This window comes from Trichosurus vulpecula, chromosome 5 (assembly GCF_011100635.1).
Source record: "Trichosurus vulpecula isolate mTriVul1 chromosome 5, mTriVul1.pri, whole genome shotgun sequence".
Classification (NCBI taxonomy): domain Eukaryota; kingdom Metazoa; phylum Chordata; class Mammalia; order Diprotodontia; family Phalangeridae; genus Trichosurus; species Trichosurus vulpecula.
This window is the reverse complement of record NC_050577.1, coordinates 52721778-52745052: the sequence shown is the minus strand read 5'-3', so window position 1 is coordinate 52745052 and position 23275 is coordinate 52721778.

The window sequence follows — 23275 nt, the reverse complement described above, 5'->3', positions numbered from 1 at the left end:
GTCAGGACTTTTGTCTTGAGAGGCTTTTTTTCCCCAACAAGAACACTGTTGCCTGGGTGGATTTAAAGCTTACCAAAGTCAAAGTTAACAGCATTCAGCTTATTTCCATAATTTCCTCCAGCCACTCTTTGAGTGTTTAACTGGCCTCTGTCTCCTCCTTTCTACCTTCCCAGTATCACTCGGATCCATTCCCTTCTTCCCACTCGTAGCCCCCCACCTAGTTCAGGCCCTCATTACCTCTCAGCTGGAATATTTCACTAACTTTCTAATTGGTCTTCTTTCCACTCTAATCCACCTTGCACTCAGCAGCCAGTGTGACTGTTCTCAATGGTAGGTCTGACTGTGTCACCCCCAACCCACTTACTTATTAAACTCCCATGGTTCCCTATTACCTCCAGGATCAAATGGTATTTAAGGCCCTTCACAGCCTGCCTCTTTCCTACCTTTCTGATCTTTTAGTATTTTGCCCTGTCCACACACACACTCTGATCCAGTGATCCTGGTCCACTTGGCCTCCCCCGCCTGTGGTCTGCCATCTCTGTGTTTTTTGCACTGACTATCCCCCCATGCCTGGAATATTCTTCCTCCTCTCCTTCACCCCTTCATTTCTCAGGCTCTCTGCAGGACTCATTCCTTTGTCACCTTCTGCAGCAGGCCTTTCCTGGCCCCTCTAGCTGCGGATGTCTTCCCTTACACCAGATATATATTTTTTTAATTTAAAAATAAGTTTTTTTTGGAGGGGGGAAGGCAAGGCAATTGGGGTTAAGTGACTTGCCCAAGATCACTCAGCTAGTAAGTGTCAAGCGTCTGAGGCCGGATTCAGATATTTCTTGTATACACCTAGTGATTTCCATGTTGTCTCCCTCATTAGAATGGGATCCCCAGCACTTAGCACAGAAGTCAGCACCTAATAAATGATTTTTGACCGACTGATGGACAGGCCACCCCTAGAAGCAAGCAGTTCATTCTACATTTGGAAAAACTCATTTCAAGAAAGTTTTTCCTCATGTCAATCACTGAACGAATCAATCAACAAGCTCTAATATCATGGTATTCTCCAGCGTGCTTACAATTCTAGTAAATATTTGTTGACTGACAGAGCAGCAGTGTTCCTAGGGATTAGCTAATTTATAGAAGTTTGGCGGGGGAGGTGAGTCTCATGCAGCTGGGCAAACTGGCACCATCTATACAGTTTCTTCGTACCTTTCTTTGTTCCTTGCTTTGTTTTAGTCTCAAACTCATGAACCTGACCCTTTCTCCTTGTGGACATCTACATGGAAGGGGGAGATTCTGTGGTTGCAGCCTCCACCCTAGGACACCAAACGACCCTGTAAGCATCTTGCTCTAGCTTACTTTTTATTGGTTTATTTAAAAAAAAAAGTACCTGAACTTTGTTGGTGCATTTGCGGAAAGCTTCCATTTCATTCTCCCTCTGAATATAAAACAACGCCCTTCCCAAATGTGGCTGCTACTGAGAACTTAGCCTGGGATTCTGGCCAGGGTTAGGTTTCTCTGGGCCTCCCTCTGGACAGATGAGAAAATGGGTAGCCAGCAGAGCAGGTTGGCACATAAATACCTCGTATTCTTGTTCAGGGGTATGCTGGTAAATGTATAACAACCGGCTTTCAGAAAAAAAAGATATGTGACATACTTTTAAGTTTTCATTATTGACATTTTCTTCATCACTTTCTTAAATCTACACAATCAACAAAATAATAAATCAAGTGGCTGATTTCCAAGGTCTAAATGCCCACATGGAGTATTTAACCATCGGCTCAATTCGAGTTGGTTCTCGCATACCCTTGTTTTTAGTCCACGCTGCTGATGGTTTGTATCAGAAAACCTGTTTGAGTTACCTTTAAAGAGTATGTGGCTGTGTTTCTGTGCTTTGAGACTTAAAGCTAGACCTGTACGTCACATTTTTTTTCTTGCCTCTCAGATTCTGGTCTGATCTGGTAATAAATATTTCTTAGATCGAATTGAGTTTGCAGCTGTATTTTAGATCCTGTCGATTTTCTTTTTGTAGACAACTGGAAGTATTCCCCCTTCTAACCTTGTCCCTATCATAATTTCAACGGTGTGCTGCTAAATATTTAACTACCAGCTTTCTATAGGAAAAAAATTCACTCGTGACACACTTTTAAAAAGTTTAATCTGTATTAGTAACACATTTCCTTCACTTTCTTTTTTTTAATTTTTAAAATTTAAATTTAAAAAATTTTTTTTCTTCATTTTCTTAAGATAATCAACAAAACTACAGATCAAGTTTTGATCTGTAGTTTTGCCAAGGTGGGTGGGAGTGCTCCCACTGAAAATTTCAGAATCTGCTGTGGGCTGGTAGGAGCTGGCTCTAATGCACCACTGCTCATAATTCTAGGGTCCTTTACAAAATTTGCATTCTGATCACATCTTAAAATGATTTACGGGAATACTCCCTCTCCAGAGATTGGATGTTATTTTGACCAGAGGATGTGGCTTTGTTAGGAAGAAATGAGCACACATCCACATGCCAAAATCATGCTTGGCAATCATCTATTTGCGAGGAAGAGAAACTGCTGATTGGTCTCTGGAAAGTGCCTTTCTTGGCTTCCTCCTTGGTCTCTGCAGTGTGCAGTATCCCTGATGCCAGGATCCTGGTAGTTCCCAAAGTTTCCTCATCTCACATTTGGACTCGTCTGACAAAGCAGTTGTGAGATTTCTTTAAGAAAAAATGGCTCATTTGTTTCTGATGACAATGTCCTCCACCTGGGCATAATTCCTATAGCCCATCAGGTCAGGAGTCTGAAAAAGAAGACTTCCCACATTCCCACACTGAAGGGGCTTTGAGATCCTTTGACTGCTTTTCACATCATCACAGTGACTTATGTTATTGGTGATGAGCCAAGTTCAGAACTCCATAGGAATCTACATTTGACTCTCAATGCTTCAAATCCAGGAGGCAAGCCTATTTTATACTTACTTCCCTGATTTGGTTATGAAAATGCAAATGTGCATTTTTCTGTTAAGAAATTATTATGGTTTTGAATGTGCATATATATATGTACGTGTACAAACATATATATAAATATATATACATATATAGTTATAAACACAATATATAAATTTTGGTGTTAAAACACACTTGCACATTTATTTTAAATAGCAGCGTGTATTTGGGTAGATATTTAAACAACCTTAACAACACAATCCCTTTTCCATTTACATTTAGACAGGAACTCACCTCTCTTTTAAAAAACCATTATTTAAAAACTAATTTTTCATAAACCTCAGTGTTCCCCCTCCTGCCCCATACCAGCAAAGTGCATTGGTTAGCTGTTTACTTATTTTATTTTTTCATTCCTTCTCTCAGATGTGTTTTTGGCTGACAGGGAATGGAATCGTTTTTCATTATAACATCCTCGTGGGTGGTGTTCCCTAGGAAGGTTGTTTTTTTTTTTTTTTACCGGAACCAAGTAAGTCTTAGGCTTTGGATTTCCTATATTTGTTTTCCCCTTTTGGCATCACTACCACATTCCAGTACCCTGGGAGACCAGTGTCTTTTTGTTGTTTATTCTGTCTGTGCCTAGAGTAAAAAGTAAATTTATCTTTTAGCATATCTGTGTATGAGTATATATGTGTATATATGCGTACCAAAAGGTAATTGGAAAATATTAGATAAAATAAATAAAAATACAATAGAACATAGAAAATGTTCCTCTGTGGTTTTTTAAGACCATATGAGACCTGCAGGGATCCTTATGTACTTAGTGGTCCCTGTTTGTGTTTGATATTACTAGTAACTTGCTCTGGGTCTCATATCCAGTATGTATCAGAGGAAAAATTGAACCAGAGTCTCTGAGGCTTCACACTGCCCACTACAGGATGCTAACCCTTATCAACAATGTTGCTGTTGTGCACTTGCGTATCTTTGTAATCCCGTTTGGGGTTTTCTTGGAAAAGATATGGGAGAGGTTTGCCAGGACATTCTCCAGCTCATTTTACAGATGAAGAAACTGAGGCAAACAGGGTTAAGTGACTTGCCCAGGGTCACCCCACTGGAGACCAGATTTGAACTCAGGAAATGAGTCTTCCTGACTTTAGGCCTGGAGCTCTATCCGCTGTGCCACCTAGCTGCCCTCCCGCTTCTAAACAGTAGGTACTTAAATAAATACTTGTTGAATTGGTGTCAGAAACGCTTTGTAAACTATTTCACATAATTGATGTTCAAGGAGTATTTATTGAATAGCATTGAGTAACTGGATGGTAAGAAAGGAGCTTCCCAAAGTAAAATGTACTTAGGAAACCCGCTTCCTCCTTCAATTTATGCCCATGTCAGGAGAAAGGATTTCTTTCTTTTGATAGTCAGTTAATAAACATTTATTAAGCACTTGCTATGTGCCAGGCACATTGTCTGTCTTGGTCTGATAGATATGTGCCTCTGGAAGGAAGCTGCTTGCTTCTTATACTATATGCTTGTGCTTGCATTCTACACTAGATTGATTTAGAGATGAAAAGACATCCCTGGTGCAGGATGCTGTGTGCCTACTCATCTTTGGCAGACAGAGACTAAAGAGATCTGATGAATTCTTGAGGCCTTTGCGGCTCCTTGGGGCTGGATCAGGGACGATTCGGGTTCTTTGGACTTCTCCTGGCTGCAGATTTCAAAGACAGGTGTACACCCTAGTGGTCTAAGTCGCTGAATGACATAATTTAGATATTGACTCCACAAACAGGAAAAAGCCACTTAAATTGGAAGTAAGAAACTTGCCACAAAGTGTGAGAATCCTCTAGGGGGGCCTGGCTATTTATGGCATGTACCATAGAGGTAAAACCATGACTTTTCTGTGTTGTTTTTAGAGTGGAGAAATAGATATCCATCTTTTTGCTTGCTGAGTAGAATAGGACTTTTATTTGTAGCATCTCAGCATGAGATTGAGAATATCCTTAATGGCGCCTTGTCAGTAAATGTCCATGTCCGGAGCTTTGGTTTTCTCATTTTTTTTTTTGCTCTTGGTTAGAGTGGTTTAATTTCTAATGCTTCTTTCGAGTTAAGTCAGGATGGATTTATAAAATAGACTTGTGCGCCCTTTAGGCCTCCTGGAGCATCATGTTCTTGTTAATTTATGTGCTGGGCTTCTGTGTGTGTCCAAGGCACTATGACCCGGGGATTTAGGGCAGCTGTGTGGTCCAGGAGGCAGTCAAGGTGTTTCTTGGAGTTTTCAAGAAGGAATTCATCTCAACCAAAAACAGATTCTGAAAAGTGAGTGACCCAGAAGCTACAGCGTCAGTGAACTAAAACTCCACCCCAGGTTTTGATCTAATTCCAATTGCAAGTGTTTCTTAAGCTCCTATCGTGTGCCAGGTCTTGGGATGTTGTTCAGCCCTTTTTCAGTGGTTTCTGACTCCTCAAACCCCATTTGGGGTTTTCTTGGCAAAGACACCGGAGTGGTTTGCCATTTCTTTCTCCAACGCCTCGGGCTACAAAAACAAAAACAAGGAAACAGCCCCTACCCACAAGATTCCGTTCGTTTGGGGGAGGAGAGGGTCAAAAATGTACACAAATAAGTCAATATAAATTACATACTGAAACAGACAAAGTAGTCATCCAGAAAGGACTCTTGTAGGAAGTGGCATTTGAGTTTGTAATAATTATAATAACAAACAATAACTAGTATTTATATAGCGTTTTAAGGTTCCCAAAACACTTCACATATGTTACCTCATCTATCCTCACAACAACCTTGAGAGGTGGATGCTATAATTATCCCCATTTTACAGATTAAGAAACTGAGGCGGAAGGAGTTTAAAGTGACTTGCCCAGGGTCACACAGTTAGTAAGCATCTATCTATCTCTAGGTCCAGCACTTAATCCACTGCCCCACCTAGGCTGTTTCCAAATGTATTCCATGGTTGTCCTTCATCCTTTTCTCTTTGGCATCATCTCTTTCTCATACCCTCAAATCATGGCATCGTACCCAAGCTGCTGTCCACAATCCTCAGATGAGCCGCCCAGTGTAGCCTTGTTCTTCCTTGATAACGTCCCCATCCTCCAGATCTTTCTGGAGGCTGAGTTCAAATCTAGGCTCAGACATCAATTCGCTGTGTGACCGTGGGCAAGTCCCTTAACCTCTGTTTGTCTCAGTTTCTCCATTTGTAAAATGAGGATAATCATAGTACCTCCCAGGCAGGGTTGTTGGGACAATCAATTGAAGTAATGTTTGTGGCACTTAATCGATACTTATTGCTTTCACTTCCCTCTATCTTTCCAGGCTTCCCTCCCTCCCCCCCACCATTAAAAAGTACCTGTCCTATGTCATATTCTTGTCACCACTGTCTAGGGGATTACTTCTCTCATGGAGTGATCTATGTTAATGGTCGATGCTGGGTGCTGTTAAGAGAGAGCTTTGCTCCTCTAAGTACGTATCACATTTTATTCAGGATTTCATCTGGAGTTTATCCTATATTTCTCTTTTTTTTGTACATAGTTATTTGCATGTGGCATTCCCCTTCTCTCTTAAGGTTGTGAACTCTTTGAGGCCAGAAAATGATTTTTTTCCCCCATTCTTAGCATTGTGCGTGTCACATAGTAGGTGCTTATTAAATGCTTGTTGTCCTGATTTGATTTTCCAGAGACACAACACTGGAACCCAGGGTTCTTAACCTTTTTTTTGCATCATGAATGTCCCTTTGGGAGTCTACTCAAGCCTACAGACGTCTGTTCTGTGTTTAAATCCTTAAAATAAAATACACAGGATTGCAAAAGAAACCACTTACGTTGAATTAAAGAAGTATTTTTCCCCCCATCCAAGTTCACATATTCCAGGTTAACGATTCCTGTCCCAGCATCTGAATTTTTCTAGAACAGAAAAACTCTCTTCTTTTTATCACTGTATCCCCAGCCCCCCGGTGGGCCCAGACAATGTGTATATCTAATGGAATTTAATTCGCCCCAAAGAATTCATTTTAGGGTGAGAATTTTGGGCGCTCTCTCAGAACGATGGATAAGAGACGTTTGAAAAGACCGCTTTTCAGGGCCCTTCCAGCCGTGCCAGCTGGTGTTCTTCCCACCCGAGCTATTTATTTATTCACAGGATTAGCTGTGTTTAGCTCCAAAGGCTTCCTGGATGTTACAGAACATACGGCGCTAACGGTTTGCATCTAACAATGATATAGTTGTATTTTCTTCTAATCCTCTCTTCAGTCTGTGCCCTGCATCCTGTTGAGTCATTTCCTCCTAGGTTAGGGCCTAGATGTTTCCTTAGAACTGAGGCAAAAAAAAATGGGTTCGGGGAAGGGAGTCAGAGGGTATTCGCCGAAGGAACCCGTCTTGTCTGCTGTATTTGGACACCACTCAGGGACAGATGGCGGTGATAGTGAGGGCGCTGGGGATCCCTATAATAGCTAGAATACTCCTAACAGCATTATGAGTTACGCGCTATAATCTCCATTTTACAGATGAGGATACTGAGGCTGAAGTGTTTTGCCCTTTGCCATGCATCTCCTTGAACTCGGGACTTCCTGACTCCAAGTCCAAAGCTCTGTCTACCAGTCCCCTTAGCTGTCTTACCTTCAGTAGGTTTCTCCTGATGAATCAGGACATCTAGTATCTTCTCCACCAGTGCCTTCTTGACTCGGTGACTTTGAGTCCCTACAGCTCAGCTCACACAGATGGTTCGAGTGCCCAGCTGAATTACCCTGTTTCAGTAAAGGCCCATCTGACTTCCATCCTCAGTCTGAACCCTGTGGCCTATCCTGTTGGAAAGGCCCTGCCCCCTCTTCTCACTTCTCTTCTGGGATTTCCACTGCCCTCTCCACTTCCTATTTCTTCTGTTCATCTTGCTGTCCTTGATCTGTTCCCGTCTTTAAATCTGATGTACGTCATAACGTCTCTGGTGTCTTTGCCCCAATGGGGGCGCGTGAGTGTTATTACGTTGTGCTTACAGTTTCCCTGTCTATAGTGTCGTGGGTCCACAGTTGTATTTACATTGTAGGGGGCCGATCTGGTAAAGCTGAAGGGCTTACTGGGTGGTATGCCTTTGTTAGGGACTCTCCCTCCTTCATCTCCCTATGGAGGGTCTTGACATACCTACTGAAATCCTTATCTTGGGGTGACTCTTAGTCTATACCTATGGATGTCTCTTCAAGGACGTGAACATTAAAGGCCAGCAGGATTGGCAGGAATGGGTGGGCTGTCACACAAATCCATTGAAGTCTTAGAGATTTTAAGTAAGCATTCCATTTAAGCACAGAGTCTGGATTCAGGAAGTCCTGAGTTCAAATATGGCCTTAGACACTTGTACAACTCTGAGAACATCACTTCATCTCTGTCTGTCTCAGTCTCCTTATCTGTAAAATTGGGGTGCTAATGGCTCCCACCTCCTAGGATTATTCTAAGGATCAGAGGAGGTAATATTGCAAAATGTTTTGCAAACCTTAAATCCTATAAATGCTACTTATTCATATTGTTGTTATAGCTATTAAAGGCTCTTCTCAGACAAGATGTCATGCCATATGTATACGTCAAAAACATTTGACAGATGTGGCTGCAGAGATTTCTTTGTTCCATGACCTACTGAGAACTGATACCAAGAAAAGCATCGAACAGGAAGATTTATGTTCATTTAAGGTGTTAACCAGCGCCAGGCAGTATCTTTAAGTGAATAAAATGTCACAAGAAATAAATCTTAACCGGAGGCTTTATCCACAAAGTTATGGAAGATGGACCTTTATAACCAGAGAAGATGTGTTGAGAGAAGATGAGCATCAGAAAGCAAGGCTTTTATTGTTAGCTCGCCCTTTCTGAAAACTGGCCAGCTCTTCGCTATGACAGGATTTTAGAATCACAGGCCTCTCCTAGAGTGTGTACTGAAAAGCCATATAATCTGATCCCTCATCTTTTTTGGCAAAATCCCCTGGCTATGACGGATGAGAACCAATTTTATTTTTAAAGGTTGTTCTCCTGATTCATATCTTGAACTGTCAGGCAATCCTTCCTTTCTGCAGCATAGAAAAGATAACTTCAGCTCAACTCTGTTCTCCATTATCTTGACCTTGGCCAAGACTTAGAAAGCTGGACGTGGGCCTCTGAATAAAGGTCTTCATAGGGTCACTGCCCAAACAGGATGGGACCAGTGTGAATGAGGATGGAGAACAGGCAGAAATGGTGGACACTTATTTTGCTTCGCTTTTTTTTCTGTTAAGAGGAATGATTTTAGAACTGGAAAGGACAATTAATCAGTCAACAAACATTTATTAAGCACCTACTATGTGCCAAGAATTGGCGATACAAAAAAAAGCAAAAACAGCAATGCCTTGGCTGATTTGTGGAGGTCTCAGTCTAACAGCGGAGACAACATGCAAACAACTACGTGCAAACAAGCTGTATTAATCGTCTCTAAGATAACTTGAAGATGATCGATAGAGGGAGGGCACTAGTATTAAGAGGGGTTAGGAAAAGCTTAGAAGGTGGGATTTTAACTACCAACAAAAGTGGTGAATAAAAACATGGAAAACCAAGACGAATCTGAGAGAGCCAGTAAGGCCGCATCAAGCTTCCCTTGGTTAGCGCATGTCTCCTGGTCCAGGTGAAGGACATTATCAGGTATTGACTGAGCTGGCACACATGATTGCTCATCTGTGGCCTTGACCTTAGAAGAATCGTGGAGAACAGAGGTGATACTACAGGGCTGGAAAAGGCTTTCAAAAAAAGGGACAGAATGGGGCCTATCAATTTTAGGCCCAGGAGCTGGATTTCAATTCTTGGTAAAATTTTAGAAAATTGTGGTTAGTGAATATTTGGAAAAAGAAGTGGTGATCCCAGGGAGCCAGCTTGGCTTCATCAGCTGCAGGTCCCAGTTAGATTAATGTCATTTCCCTTTTTATCGATGGTTATCAGGTCAAAGAAATGCTATTGACGCCAGGTTCACCTGGGGTCTGTGAACTTGTTGCTAAAGCAATGGCCTGGGATCATGTTGAGAACCCCTGCCATAGATAGTTTATCAGACTAGGTGTAGGATTTGACCTCTCGACTGCTTTGACACTGCTAGCCACCTTCTCCCAGATATTTTCTCCTCTCTGGGTTTTCATGACTCCATGCTCTCCAGGCTCTTCTTTTACCTGTCTGGCCACTCCTTTTCTGGCTGCTTTACTGGCTCATCATTCCTATCATGCCCCTGAACTGTGGGGATTCTCCAAGGATCTGTGCTCAGTCCTTTTCTTCCTTTATATTCTCTCTCCTAGGAATCTTAGCAACTCCCATGGGCTTAACTACACCATCTCTGTGTCTATGAAGGTTATTTGTAGGTATTTATATCTATATATCTATATCTATCTATAAATATATATGTATAGAGAGATAGAGAGAAAGAGAGAGAAGGAAAAAAGGAGAAGGAAGAAGAGGAAGAGAAGGAGGAAGAGGAGGAGAGAGAGGAAGACAAGAAAGGGAGAGGAAGATGAGGAAAGATGGAAGGAGAGAGGAGGGAAGAGAGAGAAAGAGAGAAAAGGGAGGAGAGAGATAGGGGAGGGAGCATGGAGGGGGAGGGGAGATATATAGGAACTGGACAAGAATCCCTTTAAGAACATGCTTGACAAGTGGTATCCAGAGTTCACTTAGAGAACTCTAGTGATGTGAAGGCCTTACCTCCCAAGGCTTCCTAGTCAAGAAGCATTATTAAGTATTTGCTAAGTGCCATACAGTCTCCTAATTACCAGGGACACAGACAATGGCAAAAACAATTACTGCCCTCAAGGAGTGTATATTTTAATGGGGGAGATGACATGTAAACACATTTGAAGCAATTAGCACCTAATCAATACCAGCCTTTCTATGTACTTTTGAAACTGCAAAATGGCTTATAACAGATTTGGAAAGCCTCATAACAAAACCCATACAATATTAATGAAACACAGGGTCCCATCGCCCTAAAGCAACCATAAAAAGATTAATGCTTTCTGGCCAAAGAGGAAGAAGATTGATAGCCCTTCTCAGAGCCCATGATAAATAGGTCAGAAGCCTACAGAAATACTTTTGGAATAAACATCTGTCCCTTCACTGAACAATAGCAAAGGCTGAGATGGGACTCATGCCATTGGATTTGTTGAATGTAACTGAAAGCAGTTTCTCTCCAGATGGAGCTTTTGAGATGGCTAAGGTCCACTCCAGTCAAAAGTCCTTCCCTGGGTGTCAGACACATGAACTCAGGCAACTCTGTTTTGAAAAAGAAGCATTGAACAAATAAATGTCACGTGAATTTGTCTATAGAGATGGAGGTATTTGTAATGGCAATTCAGTACCAGGTCATTGCTATGAGAAGTTTCAGAGGGTTATCCATAGGGAGGTCAGGCTTAGTGATAAATGGAAATTGCTCAGAAAATGGTAGAAATTGTGCCACATCTGCCTGCAGGCTGTAAAAATTTAGCAACTTCTGAAAGCAACACTTGACTTGATGGTTAGAATTATACATTAAAAGCTCACTAGCTTTCTTGGGGAGCAGCTAGTTGGCGCAGTGGGTAGAGTGTCTGGCCTGGAGTCATGAGGAGAGATTTAAACTCATCTTCCTGAGTTTAAATATGGCCTTGAACATGTACTAGCTATGTGACCCTGGGCAAGTCACTCAACCTGGTTTGCTTCAGTTAATTCATCTGTAAAATTAACTGGAGAAGGAAATGGCAAACCACTCTGGTATCTTTGCCAAGAAAACCCCAAATGGGGTCACAAAGAGTAGGACATGAGTGAAAAATGACTAAACAACAGCTTTCTTGGGCCAACAAGCTTTAAATTTGTATTCTACAATTGCAGTTTTCAAAATATCTTGGAGAACTCAGTTAATTATCAGAATTATCACAGGTCAAACTGTCACCCACGATCATCTGTACATAATAACACTGATTCATAAAAATTAGAGAACAGTATTTTACTAGGTGTTGCTATAGCAACTACTTATAATCCACAAATTATGTGGGGTTGGAGGGAGAGTAGGAAGGGAGAAGTTTCAGACTCTAGAGACCTAACTGGAGAAATCATGCGTGAGCCACAGGATGAGGCACTATCATTCCTGCTGTCCTGTCTGTTACTGGAGTTGCACCAATGACTTCATGGAGTCTACATAAAATGATCTTATATCTTAATCCTTTAAGTTACTTTTTTTAAAAAAAAAGCAATTATTTTATTGACGTACATAATAGGCAGTAGAACTTTAACTATAAAAGAATAATAGCAGGCAGCTAGGGACTTGGCTCAGGACTATATCATCTGAACTTCATTGAAAGATGAGAAGAATCTGATAACAATCATGATGAAATTAAAATTAAAATCTGACCCTCCATTTCTGCCCATTGCAGAAGGCAGGATCAGCTCTTGATTCAACTTAGACAGAAGAGCATGTCTTGAGAACCTACCATGTCAGGGATAGGAGAGATCAAGGTTTTTAAAGTACCTACTATGTGCCAGGCACCGTGCTACATGCTTTACAAATATTATTTCACTCGATACCCAAGGCACTGTACTGTATTGCATTTTATTTTATTGGAAGCTAAAAAACTCTAGGGCACTATTTGGTATATGGTTACAGCCACTGGCAAAAGCCCAGGCTGATTGATTAGCTACTGCATACATCAAAAAATGCTCCTGGCTGCTGATTATTATAAAAAGATATAATATATCTTATAGAAGTAAATATTTTTAAACCTTTATATTTCTTTTATGAAATTCCTCATGGATAGCTCACTCCAAATAAATGTCACTATTCTTAACATAATATGTTATTTCTGTTTGCCATCCTATCATTCATTTACAAAGATCTACAAAGAAGGCTTACAAAGAAGATTCATTTACAAAGATCTACAAAGAAGGAAGAAACGAGCATTTATTAAGCACCTGCTATATGCTCCACTTAGCACTGTGCAATGTTTTTATAAATGCCATCTCATTTGATCCTCACAACAACCCTATGCTGTTATTATTCTCAGTTTACAGTTGAAGAGACTGAGGCAGGCAGAGGTAAAGTGACTCAGGGTCCCCTGAGGGTCTGAGGTCAAATTTGAACTGAGCTCCAGGCCTAGTGCTCTGTTCTCTCCACAGCATAAGGGAAGTTGCTCCAGTGGAAAGAATGCCAAGATTCGGAGTCAGAGCGCTCCAGACCTGCTCTTCCCTACCTGCAGGAACTTAGTTCAGTCTCTTTCACCCTGAGTCTCAGTTTTCTCATCTGTGAAAAGATGGCACTGTTTCTCTTCCAGCTCTAACATAGCTAAAGAAAGAAAAAAAAAAAGGTTGGGAATGGGTTCAAGGGGTAACGTCAGAACTCAGTTTGAACTTCCCCAGCAAAACCACAGCCAGAAGCCAGTTCTTGGCAGAGAGCCTCTAGATGGCACAGTCCCATTACAGTAAGCCACTGGGCAAAGCTCGGGAGATTTTCTCAAGGGTGCAACTTCTCAGATCCCTCATAATTTAATAAGCTGCCTCTGGAATGGGCATAGCTGTAGTGCCAGTGAACTGTACATATCCATTATGCTTTCCTTTTCAGTACCAAAATTTTACATCTCTAGGTATATATGTATGTATGTAAAGATGAATGTATTTTGTGCCAGGATACGATTTATTTCTTTTTAATTGGAATTATATAAATATCACAAGAAGGCAAGCAGTGATATGCAATAAAGTGAATTAACATTTTACAAGGGAAAACACTGGAAAGCTCAGTTTTTTTTTTCCCAAAGGGACAACTTTGTTTGGTGGGGAAACTTATCACCAGTGGGCTTTTTGATGCAAAAATAGATTTAGGACCTTGGAAGGGACCTCAAAGACCATCTGGTCCTTCATTTTGCATAAGAGGAAATTGAGTCTCAGAGACTTGCCCATGCTCAGAAAAGCTAGTAAGTGCGTTAGGCAGGGTTCAAACCCAGGCCTTCCCGACTCCCAGACCAGCCACATTCTTTTCACTCTTATCATACTGTTTTCTCAAAAACAGATAGTGGAGACTGGAACATGGCATCAGATGCTTTTCCTGATGAATTAAAACATGACAATACATACGAACGCTGAGGAATCATATGAGCCTGAAAAAAATTACCAGCCATTACCATGATTTAATTATCATTAATTCACAAATAATTTAATATTTAAATAGATTAATGAATCCAGATGAAGAGAACTTGAGTTTTCTGATCCTGCCTCTCTCCTTGGTTTCTGCCCTCCTCAAGGGCCTCCAGTGGCTCTCTCTTTGACATTCAGTGCTCTTCATAACTTGCCCTCCTATGTTTCCTTGATCTCTCATCTGCTGGTTGTTTCCCAACATAGCCCTTCATCCTCAGGCTTCATCTTTGCCTTGGTGACCCTGCTCCGCCCCTCCTATGTCTGGAATGGTCTGTTCTCACATCTTCAGCTCTTAACTTCCCCTGGCTTCCTTCTAGACTCAAAGCCCATCTTCTGCAGGAGACCTTTCCCCACGTGTCCCCCAGCTGCTCGTGACTTCATGTTTCAGTTTGCCTTCATCTATTCTCAACTTGTATCTATTATGGGGAATTAGCTGAATCAAACATATTACATTAAAATTTAATTTTATTGATAATATTTATTTTCCTGCAAATTGTAAAGTGTGGGAGCTGATTGCTTCTAAGAAAGGAATGTGTGCTCTAGCGGAACTATGGGTTCTACTCCAACATAATGGGCTTAATTCTCTCTAGGAAGAGGAAGGTTGGAACTGGTTATTTGTCTGTCATCTCCCTCATTAGAATGTGAATGAGTTTCTGGAGAGCAGAGCTGGCTTTATGCTTTTCTTTGAATAGATAGCACATGCTTGGTACCTCATAGGCACTTAATAAAAACCCTTGTTGTTGTTTAGTCATTTTTAGTTGTGTCTGACTCTTCATGACCCCATTTGGGATTTTCTTGGCAAAGATACTGGAGTGGTTTGTCATTTCCTTCTCCAGCTCATTTGACAGGTGAGGAAATAGAGGCAAACAGGGTGAAGTGACTTGCCCAGGGTCACACAACTGATATGTGTCTGAGGCTGGATTTGAACTCAGAAAAACGAGCCTTCCTAACTGTAGGCCAGTGTTCTATGCACTGTGTCACCTAGTTGCCCATAAAGACTCACTTGCTTAAGTGGCTTAATTTCTCTGAACCTTTAAGATGAGGGGGTATAGGAGGTAGTGTAGATGGCTCAGTGGAGAGAGCGCTGGGCCTGGAGTCAGGAAGACTCCAGTAAAAATTTGGCTTTAGACACCTTCCTAGCTGTGTGACCCTGGGCAAGTCACTTAACCTCTGTTTGCTTTGATCTACTGAAGAAGGAAATGGCAAAACGCTCTAGCATCTTTGTCAAGAAAACCCCATGGATGCTATGGTCCATTGGGTCACAAAGAGCCAGACATGACTGAACAACTGAACAACAAGGAAGATGAAGGGTCGGACTGGACAGCCTGCCTCTAATGCCGCTACGATGCTGTTCCTTGAACAAGATGCTCTGTATCTCTTGGCTCTTGGCATTTTCTCTGAGGTTATCTAGTCTGACCTCTTTGTTCTACAGAAGGGGAAATTGAGTCTGAGATAAACAGTTAGGGTGACTTGTCCAAGGCCACACAGCTAGTAGGTAATAGAGCAGGGATTCCCACTCAGGTTATCCTGACTTCCAAATCCGTCGCCCTTCCCACTATTCCACACTGTCTCTGGCTCTTTGGGAGGCAGCAAATTGATTGATTCTGTGTCCTTCACATAGCACCTTTCAGGCTGTAGGAGTTCAGTGTTGTAAGGAAGAAAAGAAGGAAGAGGAAGGAAAGGGAAGGAAAAGAAGGAGGGATGGAAGGAGGGAGAGGAGGACAGGAAAGAAAGGGGAGCAGGGAAAGAAGGAAGAGAAAAGAAAGGGAAGAAGAAAAGGAAGCAAAAGGAAAAGGAAGAAAAGGGAAGGAAAGGAAGGAGAACAGGGAGAGAAGAGAGGAGGGAGGGAGGGCAGGCTGAATGGCCGCTTCTTGTTTTCTGTGATTGTGCTTCAAAGCAGGTGTGCAAAGAGCCTGCTTTTGGGTCAGGTGGTAGCACTTGAGCTTCCTAATCTCTTCCGGTTTTAAGGGAGGTCCCTTCTCCTGCACCAGTGGTTCTTTAGTGTGTGTGATGGACTCTCTCAGCAGTCTGGTGAAGTCTTTGGCCCCTTGTCAGAATAATGTTTTCAAATGCACAAAATAAAACACCTAAGATTACAAAGGAAGCCAATTATATTGAATTACAGTTATCAAAGTATCTAAAAACTGAGTTCACATGCTTCAGGTTAAGGTGAGAGGCAGCCTAGCTTCCATTCAGATCCTCATTTTTTTTCTCTCTTCCAAGTTACTTTTATGCATCAGTTCCATTCAGAGGACATCACACTTCCACTGGCTGCCCTTCTCATTCTTAATCCTTGATGTAACCGTGGGTACAAACCCAGTTTTACTTCTCCCAGAAGCAGGGTGAAAAAGGCCCTAATCTCTACAACATTGGGAAATTGCCTGAGGTACCGTTTAATTCCCCTCCCAACCTTCAGGCCTTCCCATTCCCTGAATAACTTGATTCCCCTCTGCCTGGAAGGGTTGAGCTGAACCCTGTATATTTTAAAAATAGATTACAATCCACTCTATTAATTAGCCATTTTCAATATGGTAGAGAGCAATTTGGAGCGACCATGGTGACTCAAAAAATGATTGCTTTCTCTTTGTCAATGGCTTTCTCCACATAAAAATGTGAAACTGTCATGTCAATGGCACCCATTGCTCCAGAAACAAGGTGTTGGTAGAGATAGGAAGTGAGTCTATAAAGAAGGAGATAAATTTTTCATTACTTCTTCTCAGCTGGAAGGAAGGGAGTTGGGGATTGGTTGGGATTTTAGTATTCCTTGTCTCTTGATTTATTATATGAATGCTTGGAGTATGTGATTATTCAACATAACTGCGAGAATTGTTTAGACTTTAAATTTATAGCCTTGGAGACAGCCAATTTCAAGTCCACAAATACGTCTAATTGCCTCGTGGATGTGTAGTTTTCTAAACATTTAAGAACAAAGGTTAATATTAATTTAACTTTCTGAAATAAACCTTTAGGATAACGTAATTTCCTCCAATTAGATAGATTGTTTTATAATCCTCCTTTTCATTTATAATCATAGTGGATAACACCATTTTTAGAAATTTTGTCCAGAGGCAGCTAGGAGCTTTGGTCTTGGAATTAGGAAGACCTGAGTTCAAATCTAGCCCTCAGACCCTTAGAGACCCTGGGCAAGTCACTTAACTTCTGTTTGCCTCAGTTTCCTCAATTGTGAAATGGGGATAATAACAGCTTCTGCCTCTCAGAGTTGTTATGAGGATCAAATGAGAGAATGTTTGTAAAATGCTCATCACAGTGCTTGGTATACAGTAGGTGCTAAGTAAATGCTTATTCCCTTCTTCTTTTCCCTCACCTCCCCATCTGTGATTTCTAGTGTGGAAGGTCTGGTGTGGAAACTCCTCTGCCTACGTATGGTTGGGCAACTTTTCTCTAACTTTAGATCATAGATTTAGAGCTGAAGAGGCCGTTAGATGTCATCTGGTCCCACCCACTCATTTTACAGATGAGAAAAATGAAGTCAAGCGAGTCTGACGTAGTCATACAGCTACTATACCAAGTGATGGATGTGAATTTGAACTCCCACCCCTGTCCTCCGGATCATCCCAGGCTGTAGCAAGTGTCCCTGGGCGGGTGGGCTCAGCTTTTGGGGCCAGTGACTGGTGAGCAGGAGCCGTATTTGGGATGCTTGCCCTTAATCTTTTTACTGATAGGGTAGCACAATCAAAGAAGTTTGAAGACCCCCCCTCACTGCCCATCTCATGTGTGACTACACAAACCAGTGTGATTTCCATTACTCTGCATGCTGTTACGAACGACAGAACACCGACACGAGCTGGGCCTATCAGAACAGGTAGATAAATGGGACAGAGAAATAGACAGAATGATAACCCGTGCTCATCTAGACCAAACCTGGAGCTTGCCATTTTAGATGCTGAGAGCAATTTAATATGAGACAAATATATGCAGTCCTTTCTGGGGAAAAAAATTACTGCAATGTTTTTCTCCCCATTCTTTATAAAAAGATGTGAAAAAATAACTTGAAAACAACCACAACTCTGCCTGACTGTAAAGTAACCCCTCTAGGAAGGCCTTTCAAAACTTCATCGTAAGCGGAACACCCGAGAAGTGTCAAGTCATTCATAATGTATAATTAATATATCCCTCCTTCTCTTTCTTCCTCAAGCCTAGGAATTGCAAAACTACTCATGTTGTGGTGGTGTGGTAAATAACACTCTTTTCAACTATTTGTTTCCGTGCCTGGGCAGATGTAGCTTTAATTTGTCAGACCTGGAAAGTTATTTAGTTTTCTCAGTCTTTGTTCTTGGATACCAACATATCCATGTATATCCCTTACCTCCACCGTTTTTGTGAGAAAAAAACAATCTTCATTTTTTCTAGCATTAATGAAAATCACATCCCCCATTTCCAAAGCCTCTTTTATTGTAGGGCCGCAGCTCCTTTAACTGATCACCGCAGAGAATTTCATCAATATAGATGGAGAAATAAAGAAGCAAACGGCTGAAGAGAAGTGTGGCATAAGGATTCTGTCTATTAAATCAATGATTTTATTTTATTCAAAAAGGGCTTCTAGTCAGAAGCAAATCTTACATGTCATTAATATAAAAATACATAACTATAATCAATGATCTTCCTTAATGGAGATTAGCTTCTGCTCTGATGACCCCAAATCACTACATTTGCCTACCAAATGCATTTTTGGACCTGTATTTAGTTCCCTATGTGGAACAGAGCTCGTCACACAGCTATGGGTGTATCTTACATCCTGGAAGTGTGCAGTGCTATGAAGGGAAGTCACATTCCAGGAGGAGCCGGAAAGGCGGACAGCTTGGCAATCTTCCCCCCTTTTCTTCTCTGCATTCAGATTGTTTCTTGCATTTTACTTTTTGCTAGTAATTGAGAGCACTGCTGCTCAGACTATGCAAAGAGACAACCTAAGGTAAACCTTTCCCTTTCAGTTTGAACTAAATTGGGGGTGGTGGACTGATAAGATGTTCTAATTTAAAAGGTTGCCATTTTGTGTATTTATTTTGGGGCAGATGTAGGTCTGGATTTGGCCTGTAATTCATTGACATATTACTAGACAAGAAGACTCCTCCAAGGAGGAAACTCCATCTACCAATAGGGACCCCTCCTAATCTTCAGTTTATAGTATCAGAGAGTTACATGGAGAAATTTAATTATTTAAGAGTATTAATTAATTTGCTTAATTTAAGAGAATTTAATAACTTGACCAGGGTTAATTAATTATACAGCCAGTATGTATCAGAGAAAGGATTTGAACCCAAGTCATCCTGACTCTGAGGCTGGCTTTCTATCCCCTATGTCATGCCATAGTCAATGAATTTTGTCCTGCCACTGGACATCGAATGAAGCTGATGACTTTGCGCAGCTCTGCCTCATGTAAATCCAGCTCACTCGCAAGTCAAGGCATCACTCTCCTGATGTCATTGGTCCTCTTTGAAAATGCACGATGAACAACACATCATATACCATAATAAAGAAACAAAAAAGAAAGACGTATTTAACAAAGGACTTTTTATTTTGTCTGTTTAATTATAGGTATGATGTTAAAAAATTATGGATAATTTAGTGTTTATGTTCTGCTCTTAGATAATTGTAAGGTAAATGTAATGTCCTTTGAGGAAGGATCATAGATCTATAGCAGAAAGGGATCACACCTTTGGTGTGTTACCACCATTGTCATCATAACAGCTAAAATGTATGTAGCACTTTAAATTTTGCAAAATGCTTTAACTCTTTGCAAATATTATTATTAGCGTTAGGGTTAGAGTTAGATCCTCACAACAACCCTAAGAGTCAGGTGCTGGTAGTATTCCCATTTTTTACAGAGAGAGAAACTGAGGCACACAGAGGTTAAGTGACTTGCCCAGGGTCATACAGCTAGTAAATATCTGAGGTCACATTTGAACTCAGCTCTTCCTGAACTCCAGATCCTGTACTGTATGCACCATGCCTCCAAGGTGCTTTATCTAGGTTATCTGTTCCAGCCCCCATATTTTAGGGATGAAGAAGATGAAGTCCAGAAAGATTAAGTGATTTGCCCAGAATCGTATGGGTAAGGAGGTGGTAAAGCCAGAATTTGAACCCAGATCCATTGATTGACCATGATCTCTTGTGGCCCTTAGTTTTCACCTTATTTACTGGCTAGCATCTCCTGTATGTTTGGGAGACTGCATCCATCCATGTTGCTGGCATCACCAAAGCTGGCCACCAAGGGCATCTTGAGATCCCTTTAACTTTCTTAGTGTCAGAGTGAGCAAAAGCCCCTTCCTTCCTTAGATCAAGTGAGACATCCTTGGTGTTTAGTAAAGACTGAGAAACAAAGGGAAAAGTAAAAGAACAAGTTACAAGAGTGGAGAATCCGACAGCTTTACAAGGTACAGAGGGACTGATGCTGATTTTAATACACTTGACAGAGACTTTGCTAGTCTAGCACCTGCAGGTAGATTCTAAAGCCGTCCTGGAGCCAGCCGTTATTTGTCCCTGTGACATTTCTCCATCGGATGCACTGCTTCTCGTCTCCAGGAAAAACAAAACAAAACAAAACAAAACAACGTTTCTTTCCCTTTCTTAAAGCTCCACTCTCTGCCGTACTTCCTGCTCTGTTCCTCTTTCTGTGCTCAGCAATGAAGCTCCCAGGCCTTTAGCGAAGCCGTGATGATGGTCTTGTCCTGAGCACAGGGATCCTTTTCTTAGAGTAGGTTACCACTCCCACCTACTTCCCCAGGGCGTCTTTTGATGACTAATCACTCTGGTAACATAGGGGAGGGACTTCCTGGAATCCTATGACCACAATTTTTCAAAACCAAACATACTGTAATAATTTTCACCTGTGGGAAAAAGAAGGCTTCTTGTCTTTGCAACAATCTACTTTGATTATAAAAGTAAATGCTATTGTGAATCACCCATTCTCTTGATCAGCAGCCCATGGATACTTGAAATTTTTCTCCCTTGATAACTACTTCCAGGAGTTAAGGTCCAGGATGTAGAGGGTAAGAGAAGAGCCAGTTTTGTGATTTTTATTAGTCTAAGAAAATCCCAGGTGAGCAAACATCCTCTACCATTGAAGGTTGGCACCTTCTCTGCCATTCTACCCCATCCTGCATATTGCTGCCAGAGTAACCCTTATGAGAAGATCTGACCATATGACTTCCCTACTCAACCAAGTCCAGTGATGGAGTTGGTGGAGCCATGAACTGGCCAAACCATTCTGGAGAGCAGTCTGAAACTATGCCCCAGAGGCTAGAAAACCACATATCCTCTGACCAGGATATGCCAGCAATACCACTATTAAGTGTGTATCCCAGAGAGATCCAAGAAAAGGGAAAGGACACACATGTACAAAAATATTCATAGCAGCTCTTTTTGTGGTGGCAAAGAATTGGAAATTGAGGGAATGCCCATCAATTGGAGAATGGCTGAACAAATTATGTCATAGGATTGTGGTGAAATACTATTATGCTGTAAGAAATGATGAGCAGGGTGGTTTCAGAAAAAAACCTGAGAAGATTTGTGTGAACTGAAGCAAAGTGAAGTGAGCAGAATTATAAGAACCTTGTAGACAGCAATAGAAAAAAAAGTTTTAAGGATGGACAAGGGTGAAATACTTAGATACTCTGACCAATACAACAATCCGAGTCAATTCCAAAGGACCCATGATGAAAATTGCTATCTACTTCCAGAGAGAGAGAACAGATGAATGTTGAGTGCAGATTAAAGCACTTTATTTTTAAACTTTATTTTTCTTGCCTTTTTTTGCAACATAAGTAATATGTTTAACATAATTTCACATGCATAAATATATCATATTGTATATATATATACTATATGTATAAATATATCATGACATATATATCATATATCATAAATATAAATACGTACCACAACATGATATTATGTTACTTGCCTTTTCAATGGGTGGGAGAGATATAGGAGGGAGGGGGAAAATCTGGAACATGAAGTTAAAAAAAAAGGAGCAGCTAGGTGGCACAGTGAGTAGAGCACCGGCCCTGGAGTCAGGAGGACCTGAGTTCAAATATGGCCTCAGACACTTGACATGGTTTCTGGATACATCTAATGATAAGATCTTCTAGGCCACATGGCTCTATTTTGCTTTGAGAATAGTATGATGGAGTTGTCCAATGCTTTACTGAAATCAGGATATACTGTATCCTTCAGCATCCCCCTGAGATCAAGTACTGTACTAACCCTGTGAAAATATGAAATGAGGTAGTTCTAGCACAGGGGCCTTTAACCTTTTGTGTGTCACAGACCCCTTTAGAAACCTGGTGAAGCTTTTGGACCCCTTCTGTATTTAAATCCTTAAAATAAAATACATGGGATTACAATACAAAGGAACCCAATCATTATTGAAATAACATAATAATACATAATAAATAACTTTTTTCTCATTAAGTTCATAGACCACCCCCAACCTTGAAATCTGTCTCCAGATTAAGAACCCCTGGTCTAGCATGACCTTTTTTTGATCAAGTCACACCAGCTTCTTTGTGGTTGTTGCTTCCTTTTCTGGAGGTTCACTAACCAATGTCTTTGAGAATGTTCTAGAATTTTGGTGGGAATCAAAGGCAAGTTTACTGATCTATAGTTTTCAGATTTCATGCTCTTTCTTTTCTTGAAGATGAGAACATTTAGAATTCAAATCTCCAAAAGTCTAGAGTGGCAGTTCTCAAAGTGTGATCTGGGGGACCACTGGGAGTCCCTAAGACTCTTTCAAGTGGTACTTCAGGTCAGAACTATTTTCATAATAATACTAAATTGTTTCAATTTCTAATGTAGTAAATATGAATGATTGCAAAGAAAAGTACAAATAAAAGTTCTTTGAAGGTCCTCAATATTATATTTAAAAGTTTAAAAGGGTCCTGAGACCAAAAAGTTTGAGAAATAGGGGGGTCTAGAGATTTAAACTTGTTCTGGGCAGCCGGGGCTCTCTTAGGTGTTGTAGAGCACTGGGCCTGGGAGTCAGGAAGACCTGGATTCAGATCTGTCCTTATGCACTTACTAGCTGTGTGACCCTGAGCAAGTCACTTAACCTCTGTTTGCCTCCATCTATGGGAGAAGGAAATGGCAAACCAAACCAGTATCTTTGCCAAGAAAACCCCATGGGGAGTAGTGGTCATAAAGAGTCAGACATAACTTAGCAAGAGGCCCACTTATTGTCTCCTCTCTTAA